The sequence below is a fragment of the Miniopterus schreibersii genome, assembly GCF_964146895.1.
Source record: "Miniopterus schreibersii genome assembly, chromosome: 12".
Classification (NCBI taxonomy): domain Eukaryota; kingdom Metazoa; phylum Chordata; class Mammalia; order Chiroptera; family Miniopteridae; genus Miniopterus; species Miniopterus schreibersii.
Genome location: NC_138112.1, coordinates 71039697 through 71053421, shown reverse-complemented (window position 1 = coordinate 71053421; position 13725 = coordinate 71039697). Strand labels below are relative to the sequence as shown.

The 13725-nt window shown below is 40.4% G+C and overlaps 1 protein-coding gene across 9 annotated transcripts in view; it reads right to left on the bottom strand.

Moving 5' to 3' along the window:
- PPP6R3 (protein phosphatase 6 regulatory subunit 3) overlaps positions 1-13725 on the bottom strand; it is a 99666-nt gene that overhangs the window by 64901 nt on the left and 21040 nt on the right. For 6 of the 9 annotated variants that reach the window (XM_081152792.1, XM_081152794.1, XM_081152797.1 and 3 more), the window contains exon 2: positions 6536-6687. The exons of the other annotated variants lie outside the window; for them this stretch is intronic. The gene's annotated coding sequence lies outside the window, so the exon portion shown is untranslated. The remainder of the gene's footprint in view (positions 1-6535; positions 6688-13725) is intronic. 9 annotated transcript variants of the gene reach the window in all.

Genomic DNA, 13725 nt, shown 5'->3' with positions numbered 1-13725 from the left:
TTTATTTCAGAAACTCCCTGTGGACAAGCTGATATTAGCAGGCTTTCTTTCAACAGGACAGAAGCGGAACATAACATATTATATCACTTTCCAACAGGGGCCAAAAAAAGTGATACCACAAACATGCTAACAGATAAACTATTAGAGCTCTGAAGAGAGAAACTGCTAATCATCCTATCTACAACTGAGAAGCAAACTGTGGGAATGACAAGGGCCTTAACAAATTGAAAATTCAAAATCTCCTACTCATATAAACTAACTCTGCTTAAATTTAGCAATTTTCTATCCAAGTAGGATAAAACCCCAAGTCTACACGTTGCTATCAACTGTGGAATACTATATGCAGGACTGCCAGGGCACAGGGCAAAGGTTCAAAGACTAAAAAAAGGATTCAGCATTATGAAGAATTTCAAGACAGCAACAGCAGCGCATTAAAGCAAATGCTCTGGGTCTGGGGCCCTGTGAGACTGCATGGATTCCACACCCATGGAGCCAGCCCCATCTATACCATTTCATAACTGGCCCCACTGGGATCCCCAAGATTCCAAATCCTAAGTGAATATTTGCTATCATCTCCAGTCTTGCAATAAACTTTTACAAGATATTTTTAGTTTAAACAGTTGCAGTTACCTAAATGTACAAACTACAAAAATAAGAGAAGCAGCTGCTTCCAAATAAGATAACACATGGAAAAGAGTTAAAAAAACAAAATGTGTTATAATTTTTAATACTATTTCTTTAAAATATGTTACGAAGGGAATCACTGTAAACAAATTTTGTCATAATCTTATACAAAGGTATGCAAACACATATTGCCCAAGTGTACGTCTCCCCGCAGCACTGCCTAGAGCCCCCCCTTTCTAAAATTGATTTCAGAGAGAGGAAGGGAGAGAGAGAGAGGAACATCAATGACGAGAGAGTCGGAATTGATTGGCTGCCTCCTGTACGTGCCTGGACTGGGGCTGGAGACTGAACCTGCAACCCAGGTATGTGCCCTTAACCAGGAATCAAAGCCAAGACGGGAATTGAGCCGACGCTGTAATCACAGCCACGCTGGCCAAGGCTGTTCCACTTATTTATGCATTCATGGGTTGATTCTTATTTGTGCACTGACTGGGGATCAAACCCACAACCTTGGTATATTAGGCAGGGCAGTGCTCTAACCAACGAGCTACCTGGTAGGGTGCCACATGTAAGTTTCAAGTTTCTAGTAGCCACATCAAAGAAGTAAAAGGAACCCGGCAAAAATTAATTTTAATAGTGTATTTTATTTAACCTCACATATCCAAACATTATTTCAATATGTCATTCTTTTGGTACTAAGTCTCCAAAAGTCAGATTTCATGTACTTGGGAGTCACATGTGTCTTACGTTTCTAACAAAGCAACTGGCAAGCAGCATTCAAGACAGTGTGATTTCAGGGAAAGTAAGTGGTACCCATGCTGTAAAAGAAGTAGTGATGTTTATTATAACACTTCTAATACAGATGTTTCTAAGGAACCTACTTGCAAGGTGTATGCAGACAGGGTCAGTTCAGGGAATGGAAGTGATACTCACTCTGCAATGCAGGGAGTGAAGAATGTAACAACACTTGTAATAAAGATGTCTAACAAGGTTTTAAAAAAGTTACATGTGGCCAGTGGCTGCTGTGTTGGATAAGGCAGCTCTAATTATATGATTACTACAATTATGATTCAAAGTTTCTCTCCTGGTCCTAAAATAGCCCCCTATTCATCTACTTCCACTGCCAAAGTCAATAGTTAACCTTTCCACACAAGGGCCAGTGTGAAGTGTGGGTGGGGAGAAGTTATGGGCCACGTTTTTCCTCTCTTCTAAAACAGAAACATACATGAGAAATCATGTTTATTCTTAAAATGGAGAAGGCTAGGTGTTAAATCAGGAGGGCCACCAAGTGGCTTCATTACTGGTTTAGATATATCTACCTAAATTTAGAAAGAGGTGCTTGTAACTGGGAGTTTATTTCATTTTATAAACTAATTAAAAAATATTACAAAAGGCTCTGGCTGGTGTGCTCAGTTGGTTGGAGCGTCATCCTGAACACCAAAAGGTGGCAGGTTATATTCCCAGTCAGGGCACATACAGACCCAGGTTTCAGGTTCTATCCCCGTTAAAGGCACATGTGGGGAGGCAGGTGATAGATGTCTCTCCCCGTCGCAGTTCCTCTAAAATCAATATTTATATAACAAAGGGAAAAAATGGCTAGGTCACACAAACATGTGGGGAAGCAATGATGTTTGATTAAAGTACTTTAAAAAGTACACACAAAAAACTAGATTCCCCATTTGTCCGGGAGAAAACTGAGCCTCATGGCCTCCATTTAGATTCAAAACAACTTGCCTATTCCACCAGCAGCGAGCACGCTTACACCAAACCGTTGGCCCAGTTTACAAGAAGCCTGGGAACAGGATGTGTTAAACACAGCAAGCTGCTGAAAGGCTCTTCTTACTGGCTCACCTGCTCCTGCCAGGGTCGACACCTGGAGTCTCAGGGCCCCTCCCTGGGCTTGGATTCAGGTATCTGGGGAACTTAGCTGGGCAGCGTCTACAAGACCTAAATGGGGAACTCCTGGGTTCAAGAAGGGTTTGGTGGCTGCTCACTTGGTACACCGAAAGCCGCTTAGAAGGGGACACTGGAGGAAAGCATCTATAAATAGGAGAATGCAGAGTCACTCCGAAGGAAGGTCATCTCTCAGCGTTATACGTTAACCATAAACTCCTCCTCCTAAGAGCAAAGCTCAGTGCCCAGGCAAATGTAATAATTTTCACATGAAGAGGCAAAAGCACGGGACACAAAGAAGAAATAACAGCTGGCCTTCAAAGGCAGCTCTCACTAAGTCCTGAGGAAGAAGATCACAAAGCCCTGGAAGGCCACCCAGTAGCTGCTTCTCCATTCTTAACAAGGCATCCATGTCATACAGGCCCCACCCAAAGAAGGACTAATTAAATCAAATGTCAAAGCGCCTGTGAGAGAGAACGTATTTTAGAGCCAGTTTTATAGTGTTTGCTCTGCAACTACTTCTTTCAAAGAATGTGCAAAAGGCAATCAAGTTTCTACCATCCAGACATTCCAGAATCTTTCCCAGTTTTATTTTGCAATTTCTTTGATATTTCAGCTTTTCTTTAGTAAGTAAAAAACTCAACTCAACTCCACTTAATATGCACGACACGAATCAACTGGTACTTGTAAAGCATACACCGTACTAAAGGATGTCACCGTACTCTTGTACGGTGTGACAGTCCCTCCCCTGGAGGAACACAATAAAACAAGGAGAGAGAAAATACAGAGGATGAAAGATAAAGAGAATAAAGAGATCCACCCCAAGCCTGTTCTGTAGGAAGGGAGCTCAATGGGAGGGAGCCCGACCAGAAGAGATGTGATTACATGGAGGCTTTAGAAGAGAAGTAGAGTTTAGTAGGTGATGCGGAAGCACAAAGTATCCCAGTCCACGGGAAACCAGCCTGCAGGCACAGAGGACAGGAAGACCCAGCAGCTTCAGGAAGTTCACGGCAGGGAGAATGTCCTGACAAAGAGAAGAGCGAGTCCTTCAGAAGGCACGAGGAATAAGGTCGGGCGGCACAAAGGCAGGCCTCAAAGGGCCGTGCAGGAATGAGCAGCAGAGCACTGTGCAGGCTTGTTAGAAAAAAAGAGGGAACCAAGGAGTTTAACTGAGATAAATGTACGTTAACTATCTACATAAAGATTAAGCAGTGTATTTTAATAACCAAGAAAATTCTGAATAGAAGTAGAGGAAAGGTGACATAGAGAAGACGTTTAAGCTGTGACACGTATACTTTCAACAGAGGTTGCACTCCTAAAAAGGCCAACTCTCTGAAGGTGAGTGGCACGTGGGCTAGGGGAGGGCGTGCTGAAGACAAGACCACTAATGTGGGTCACTGGAGAAACGGTACACCCTGCTAAGATATGGCAAATGAGCGACAAGATCAGATCTATAGTTTAAGTACAGAATTGTCAACAACGTGAAAGATGGACTGCAGAGAGCTGAGTCCAAAGGAAGACTCCAGAGCCCATTTAATAACTCACAGAAGCCCGGCCGGGCGTGGCTCAGGGGTTGAGCGTCGACCTAGGATCCAGGTAACCGGGGTTCAATTCCCAGTCAGGGCACATGCATGGGTTGTGGACTTGATCCCCAGTTGGGGGCATGCAGGAGGCAGTCGATCAATGACTATCTCATCATTGATGTTTCTATCTCTCTCTCTCTCTTCTTCCCTCTCTCTGAAATCAATGAAGATAGATTTTAAAACAACTCACAGAAGATGGCAAGGCCCTATCACAGTCTCTACTTTGAAAATGAAGGTTTCCCCTAAGAGCTTCCATACTAAATTAGCATTCTCCTCACATTTCAACCACAATTTTGCTTCCTTAAAGTCTAATCTTCATGCTCCCTTCATTTCTGGCTGTACTTTGGTATCAGATGATACAATTTATGGCTTGCCTTTGGAATTCTGACCTGCCTGGGAAATACATGACCCTTAGAAAGCACATGCCTACCCACACACTGGGGCTAACTCTAAATACACTGACTGCAAAGATGATAAGGGCTGGGAGAGAGATAAGATCTTATCACCCACTTCACTTTTACATTAAAAAAAGTCAACCGCCAATCAAGAAAACCCAGCCTTGCTTTGCTCACGTAGTCCACATTAAAGCAAGTACAGTGAGGTGTTCCTACACAAATTCTCACTATGAAAACGCAAATGTACATTCATTTTGGAGCAAAAATCCCACAATTTCAAAAACTTCAGGGCAAGTATATGCAAAGCATGATTTATTTTACTAAAGGTTTTTTTTAAAAAAACACAACGAAACAAAACACGTAAGACTGGGGGACTGGAAAGACAAGTAATGAGGATGAAAATGGTAATTGGGACTCGCCAGGCCCGGCCGGCGCGGCTCAGCAAGAAGCATCGACCTATGACCCAGGAGATCGAGGTTCGATTCCCGTTCAGGGCACATGCCCGGGTTTCGGGCTCAATTCCCAGCAGGGGGCGTGCAGGAGGCAGCCGATCAATGACTCATCACTGATGTTTCTATCTCTCTCCCTCTCCTTTCTTCTCTCTGAAATCAATAAAGATCAAACAAACAAACAAACAAAGACTTGCCAGGATCCTTGTTTGAGATTAAAAAAATAAAGACAAGGAAAACCCAGTTGGATCTAGGTGTCCACTTTGTGTATATGTGCATGTGAGCATGTGTGTGCAATAAATGTCAAAGTCAAGTGAGACTGTAGGTCCTAAATAGAGGCTTTTCCATTGCAAGCATCCAGGAGCCTCTCAATCTCTGAAACCAGGTAGGCCTGTCAACAAATCTGAGTCAGACTTGAGAAAGAAGTGACATGTAACTGGAGAGCAAGAGGAAACAGGATGTGATTAGCATGGCTGTTATCCGCAATAACAAAAAACTGTTTCTAAGCCCAACCCTAAAACTGTAGGGAGGAAGGGCAGTCCTGAGAAGGAATGACATGAAAACTGCCCAGCTAGACACAGAGCTCGACACTAACATGGGGTGGGGGGAAGACTTGGAAAATCTAACTCGCCCAAGTTGTCATTAAGTGAAAGCAAGTTACGTGCAGTTTATGAGTCACCCAACTTGAGGCAAGTGACAGTGGCCACTAAGATTCCAGGCCTCCTGGCGACTTCTGGGTAATTTCTTACGAGAAGAGTCCATCTATTACTGATGATTAGAAGGGCGTAAAAAGAAAAAAGGGAGGAATAAAGCTAAAGGTAAAAAACTGTTCTAAAAGCTACCAAAGTTAAGAATCTCTATCAGCAAAGAAAAAAATAAGTTTTAAAAAAGAGAGAGCAAAAGGGAAAACAAAGTTTTTAAAAAATGTCATACTGAGAAGTGTCTCTAAACCTTTGGCTCCTACCACCAATTAACAATACCTATTATTTAAAAAATACTAAAGACATAAAGTAGAAGTCAGAACGTCTTGCTCACCAAGCGCTTAAAATCTACATAAAGAGAAGAAATAATCCTAAAATAATTTCATGAGGTACTCTAAGAATTCACAAAGGAGTGACTACTGAGCCAGAAGTGAAATATGCAAAGTCAACCTCTGGTCTTTAATGAAGTTAAAGGAGTCAGGCATCTGGCTAAAGCCAGATGTCCTTTGGCTGGTAAAACATTCTCTCTCTCTCAGGAACACACATACACACACAGGCAGCCAGGTGACCTAGAAGCAGCAGCTGATCTACTTACTAGCAGTCTTTCTCTGTGGCTGCTTCAGCTTGCTAGGCCTGGCTGGTCCCTGGAGCCCAGGCTCAGTCCTCCCAGGATACTGGGAATCCCATGGGTGCTGCACATGTCAAGACATACCACAGCAACTAAAGAGGCTGCTATTTAACTTCCTAAATAGTGCCACAGAACTATACTGCACCTGTCTTAAAGGGATGGCCTAGCCTGGTGCACCAAGACTCCAGAATCTCATGACAGTACACTGCTTTCCTTGACGTGACTCATAGAAGAAAACTCCTGATACACTTAATGGTCTTACCTTTCAAACCAAGTTTAAAAATTAAAAGAAATATTTTCTTCCCGTGGCTCCTTGCCCATTACAAGTTATCCTGGCAATGGTTGTCTTCCAATTTATTGCATCAGCAGATTAGCAGGAATAAAGTGGGAGGTGGACATAAAACAGAAACTCCCCTATAAAAAAAAAAAAAAAAAAAGAGCATATAATCACAACATGTACTCTCTTGGTCTGATGGCTGCTGTCATTAAAGACACTGGCTCAGGGTCTTGACTTACACAGAACTATACCTCAGAGGATTGAAAAGTTCTAGTTAAAAGAACTTTTTCCTGTATAAAAACAGGAAAAAAGGAACAGTCATCCTGGTATCTCAGCTTTTATCCTATACTAACAATAACTCAGAAATGAAGGCACCGTAATAGCACTATCAGTGAGCAAATAAGAAAAAATACATATTTATCTCTATATTATAAAAACACCAATGAAATTCTTACCCAACATAGGATTGACTGCAAAGGCACCATACTTTAAAATACTAAAATTTTAACAGTGGCTCCCTCTAAATGCCTGCAAGTAGTCCCATTTAATACTATTAAGCAATTGTAACTTTTACTAGAAACTGTGAGCAGAACATTAAAGTCACTGAAGTACTAGCTGTCTCTAATGTCAATTAACCACACACTACACATGGAAGAACTATAAACTGTCATCCAAGACATTTCATTTAACTTGATACTGCAGAAAAAGACTCAAACGCTGGACAATATACTAATCAGAAATTCCGTAAGAATGCAAAGACATCCCGCCCCCCCCAAAATGCTTTCATTTAATGCCTTTCTTCCATAAAACTGATATTGCACTGTGATCTCAACATTTCCCTTCAAATAAGATAATAAATAGAAACAATACTAACTGCTTCTTAAAACAAATAAAATGAATCAACAAAAGAGTAACAACTCTAGGTTAAAATGAAAAGAATATTTAATTCTAAGTTAAATGCGTAGCTGTTGAGCCACCCAGCCAGGGCTAAATACAATTTGAACATACACGTGAAAAAGTATAATTGATCATTTAAATTTTTGCTTTAAATCTTAACAGTTCATGTGTTACCACGTGCTTAGACATGACAAGCTCAACATGTTAGTGTAAAAAGTGCACTACTAAACGTCAGGGATAATTCCAGTCCCATCACCAACACTCTCTAACAGGGGTTCCAGATTCCTTTCAATTCTAGTAAAGTTATATACTCCACAGAAGGTACACACACACACAATTTGGCATTTAAATTCTAGTGACTGGATGAAAAGAGGAGGCCAAAAAGGAAGGTCTTGAATTGGGAGGTCCCAGCACAGCTGGAGATGAGCCCGCCACACTGAAAACACAGGGACTGTGGGAACTGCCAAATGAATGCTGAGACACAGGCACACCTCACCCCAAGCCAGATCCTCCTACAAAGCTCCAATATTCCCAACCAGGTTGAAGACTGAAAACGTGTCTTCTGAATGATCTGACCTCCATGAAAAAAGGCCTAACAATACTGACACTGGGGGGCCTCCCAACCAAAGGAGCTCAACTAATCACTGCTGGGAAGCTTACAAGCACTGAGCCCATCCATGATCAGAGCCTCCAATGAACCTCTCTTATTTCAATCTGGCTTTAAAAAAATCTTTTCATTGTGAGCTTGCAGAACATTTAGAGGAGCAGTAGGAGAAAACACCCACAGAGCCTCCACCTAGATCCCATCAATCACCGTGTTCCTTTTGCTTGACCCCTCTCACATGCATCCCCAACATCTGATCCACTGCAGCCATCACATCCTTTACCTTCCAAGGTTCCCTGTGTATTTCCTGAGAACAAGGACATTCTCTTACACAACCACACTACATAGGTCAAAATCAAGAATTAACAAATTAATCATCAGATACGGATTATACAGTTCCTATTTTAATTCTGCCAAATGCTCTATAATGTCCTTTATGGGAATCCCCCTTCACCTCAATCCAGAATCACATATCACACGCTAATGTCATGTCTCCTTCATCTCCTTTCATCTGAAACAGTTGTCCAGCATTTATCTGTCTTTCATTTCATTGCCATCTTTGGAGAATACAGGTATGCATTTCTGAGAGAAATACTACATAAATTAAGTTTTGTTTTTCCTAGAGTATCACATAAAGAGATAAGATGATGTCACTTTGTCACATTACTGGTGATATTTTTCATTACTCCGTTAAAATTTGCCATATTTCTCCACTGTAGAATAACCATTTTTCCCTTAGTAATAATTAGTAAGTAATCTGTAGAAAGGTATTTTGATTATGTTCTTAAAACATTCACCCAAGAATTCTAGTACTCACTAGCAATTCTTGTCTGAATCAACTGTTACACTAATTGTTAAAAATATCTTTATTGCCCGGCCGGGCGTGGCTCAGCAGTTGTGGGTCGACCTAGGATCCAGGAGATCAGGGTTCAATTCCTGGCCAGGGCATATGCCCGGGTTGTGGGCTCAATCAATGACTTTCTCATCATTGATGTTTCTATCTCTCTCTCTCCCTCTCCTTCCCTCTCTCTGAAATCAATAAAGATATATTTTAAAAATAAATAAAAATAAAAATATCTTTATTGATTTCAGGGAGAGGAAAGAAGAGGGAGAGAGAGAGACAGAAACATCAATGATGAGTCATTGGTCAGTTGCCTCCTGCATGCCCCCGACTGGGGATCGAGCCCGCAGTCCAGGCATGTGCCCTGACCAGGAATCGAACCACGATCCCCTGGATGCTAGGTCGACGCTCAACCGCTGAGCCATGCCCAGCCAGGCTGTTTTGTTTTTCAAAATCTACTGTTCCTTCTTCATTTATCAGTTGACACTCTAACTTCAGTAAGGTATGTTCCCTTCTCCCCACTTTTTTTCTCTTTAATTCATTAACAGGATGGACTCACAGATTCTTTATTTATTGTCATTATTCATCCTGATACTCAAATTGTCCCAGATTTGGCCAGTGGGAGCCCCATCTAGCAGACTCATGTGCTTTTCATATTTTTTTAGCACTTCCTTATTTCCTGGAATAACATGTTCCAGATTTATCTCGTACGTTCTCTGCCTCAGCTCTGAAATCAGCCATTTCTCCAAGGAGCTCTGGTTCCTTTTAGTGGAGGGTGTTAATTAGAAATGAAAATCTGACAGCTAAGTATGTTCATAACAGTGTACAAAGCTGGAAAAGATGGCAATTTCATATGAATCAACTCTATGTGCTGTCTGTATCTGACTTTTAAATATGAATGAAAACCAAAGGGTTACCAGACATCTCAGGAAAACCTTTATCATGAAAGGTAGAGAGCAAAACAAACAGAAAATGCTGGTTGAAGAAAAGACTATATAAGAAAAAAGAGAACATAAAAATAAAATTGTTATCCTCAGAAAGGTAATGAATCCATTAAGTAAAAACAACTACAAAAGGAACAGACTAACAGAAAGAAAATGATTTCCAATTCAGAAATCTATACCCAGCCAAACTATCAATCAAGAATACATAAACAGAGAAAGACCCAAAAGATTTGCCTCCTGCGTACCTTTCTCACAAGAGAACTACTGGAGACTGTATTCCACTGAAACAGGAGAGAGAGCAACAAGAAAGACAACAACAGATAATAGAGAAAGAGGAAATCCAATGTAGGAAAACGGCAAAAACACAACAACAACCCTCATCCTATCTCTTGGATCACAGTAGATCACTGTATTCCAGCAGGGAGGGCAAGCAGTCCAGACTGGAGCAGGAAAAGATTTCTTCAAAAAGATAAAGCTGATAGAATACCTGATCATGTAACTGGCTAAGATTTTGAGACTAAATTCGTGATTAATATACTTAAAAAAAAAATCCAACATTTCCAAGGAAAACAAAAGTTGTTTATAGAAGGTCAACTATTTGTAACTTACCACTAAACACGGTATCCATGAAAGTATGAACTCTTCAAATAGGCTCTTCAAATAAGTCAGCCAGAAAAACTAAGAACCATATGATTTCACTCATATGTGGGATATAAAACTGAAACTTGTGGACACAAACAGCACTGTGGCGGTTGCCAGAGGGAAGGGAATGGGGGGATGAAGGGGGTCCCTAATAATGGTGACGGGAGAAGGTATGACTTTGGGTGGTGGGCACACAGTACAATATACAGATCTTGTAACATAGAAACCCACACCTGAAACCTGTATGTTCATATTAACCAGGCACCCCAATATATTTTTAAAATATATATATGCTCTTCAGACATGGAAGTAAATATGTAATTTTTAATTGGCTAAAAGAGTTCAAAGTATTATAGTTGCCTTCAGGAAAGGGGAAAAGGGGGTAGGGTGGCTAAGAATTATTTTTTATCTTATTCAACCACCTAGACCTAGCTCACTCTTAACTGTGAATAGATAAAACTTTGATCAATAAGTTTTTTAAATAAATTTTTAAGAAGAATGCTAGACTGGGACCAAAAGAGCTGTAACATCAGCTACGCACTAGCTGTGTGATCTCAGACAAGTCATTTAACCTGAGAATCCTACTCTTCATCTACAAAATAAAGGAATTAAACTAAATTAACTCTAAACTTTCTTCCTGCTTCAATAATTTATGACTCCAATATAAAAATAATCAAAGCTTTAAATATGGTGCCAGTCACTACAGACATTAGCAAACTGAATTACAGAAAGAACTAAGCAGGACTTGGTGAAAGGATAAATGCAAAGAGAAGTACAGTAGGAAAAAAATCTGCTTTAAGCCTGTGGGTACTGAGAAGGTACTGACAGTAAAGGAGAAGTTAGAAAAGCACTGTTTAGGAAATGAAGACAAAGCTCCTGACCCTGGCCTGTAAAGAACTTAATTCAACTGGTTAGAGCATCATCCCAAAACGTCAAGGTTGCAGGTTCAATTCCCGGTCAGTGCAAATACAAAAATCAACCAATGAATAAGTGGAACAAATCGATGTTTCTGTCTTTTGTCCCCTCTCTCTAAAATCAATTAAAAAAATTTTTAAATAAAAATTAAAGGACAAATATGAACAAGGGGCATGTCTAGACCAGAGTATTGAAAGACAGTGGGAGCAACAGCACAATGACATGGAAGCTAAAGGAGAAAAGGACATGCATTTGCTAAAAAATAATGTCACTTAATAGTTGATGTCTTAGTCTATTTCAGCTGCCATAACAATTCCACAGCCTGGGTAAACAACAGGAATTCACTTCTCACAGTTCTAAAGACTGGGAAGTCCAAGATCATCACATCTGTAGATTCAGTCTCCAGTGAGGGACCACTTCCTGGTTCAGATGGCTATCTCTTCACTGTGCTCATAAGGAGCAAATGGACTCTCTGGGGTCTCTTTTATAAGGGCACAAATAGTATTTACAGGGCTCCACCCTCATGACCTAAACACCTCTCAATACCATCGCACTGGGGACACAAATGCTCAGTCTATAGCAGCTGGTATCATGAGATTATTCTCTAAGAGTAAATGGATCCAGAAGGGCCCCCTCAAAGTAGAAAATCAAAATTTTTTAAAAATAATATATTTTTATATTTATTTTTGTCAATTATTCCTTAAAGGAGCCACCTTTTCTTCAATGGCCTTATAACCTCACCCCATCACAGAGTGTCTCCTCATTTCAACACTAATGATTCTGATTAAGACCAATGAAGAGAAGGCAAGAACTACAAAACTGTATCAGTCAGAAATGAGGACTGGTTAAGCCTAAAACAGCAAAAGAACAGATTCTCATCTAAACAGTATCTAAATGTGTACTTGCTTAGTCACAGAGCTCAAGAATAGCACGAACGAACATCTACCCATAACAAGCCCTTTGTGCTAGCACTATACAAGTGCTTCTTGATCCCCTTAGGCATCATTCCTATGTTATAGTTGAGGATAATAAGAATTTACTCCAAATAACCCTTATATGAACATGAATTTATTTTTTTTTTAAACTCACCTTTAGGGAAAAAAAAGCAATAATCTGTTCCCTATGCTGTCATTATGAATTTTTACTATGAATCCCACAATATTTCTCACTAAATGCAAATTCACAAGAAGAAGCCATAGCTCTAATATAACATACAAAAAAGCACATTCTCCTTGTATCTGTGATATATCATAAACAAACTAAAAACACCCTCTCAATTACAGACAGGTGATACAGGCCAAAGTGTGGACACACAAAAGTAAGTAACTCTACTTCTCACTAATATCAGGAAGTCCTAAAGTAGGCCAACTCAGAGTATCATTTAAGGTGGATTCCAATCCCATTTCTGCAAGTATCCTCATTTATGTTCTCCAAAACACCCAGTCTAAAGAGATGGGAGATGAGATGGGAAGATAACCATCTCTATGAGGTCTTGTTCACCATTTTATCCTCAATATGTAGCACACTGTAGATTTTTTTTAAATCCACAATATTGTGAATACAAAATTCATTGAAGCTGAGCATGTGCGCATGTGTGCACACACACCCCCACACCCACACACACAGCCCAGCTAATTTCAGAAACATCAATCATTTTAATACAAGCCATGGCAAGAATATCAAGGCTTCCCAACCACTAATCAAAAGTCACTGTATCAAGAATGCAGAAAGAGCTCAGCCGGGCATGGCTCAGCAGCTGAGCATCGACCTAGGATCCAGGAGATCGGGGTTCGATTCCCGGTCAGGGCACATGCCTGGGTTGCGGGCTGCAGCCAATCAACGACTCTCTCTTCACTGATGTTTCTGTCTCTGTCTCTTCCTCTTTCTGAAATCAATAAAGATATATTTAAAAAAAAAAAGAATGCAAAAAGACTACTGTTTAAAGTATAAAATGCCCAAGGTACGTCCATACCGCCACCTTTTAAAAGCAAAATCATGTATGGAAAGTACTTTAAGTAAAAATGTTGGCACCTGATTGGATTACATCATCGTCTGGTTATGCACCCTAATGGACATTCAAATCACTGCAGTCATGCATGAAGCCAACCCAATCTAAGTTGCTATTAAAATGAAGCCAAGTCATAAATTAGTAAATGAGCATCCAAAGTAAAGACCAGAGAACCAACTCTGCCTGTTATAAACAACATGCAAAGACGTAGAACAATGGTACAAAAGATGTCTCAATCCCAATACCAAGCTATACCCAGAGCTGGCTCAGACCCATTATTTCATCAAGCTTAATTTGATGTATAAACCGAAATTTCCATAATCC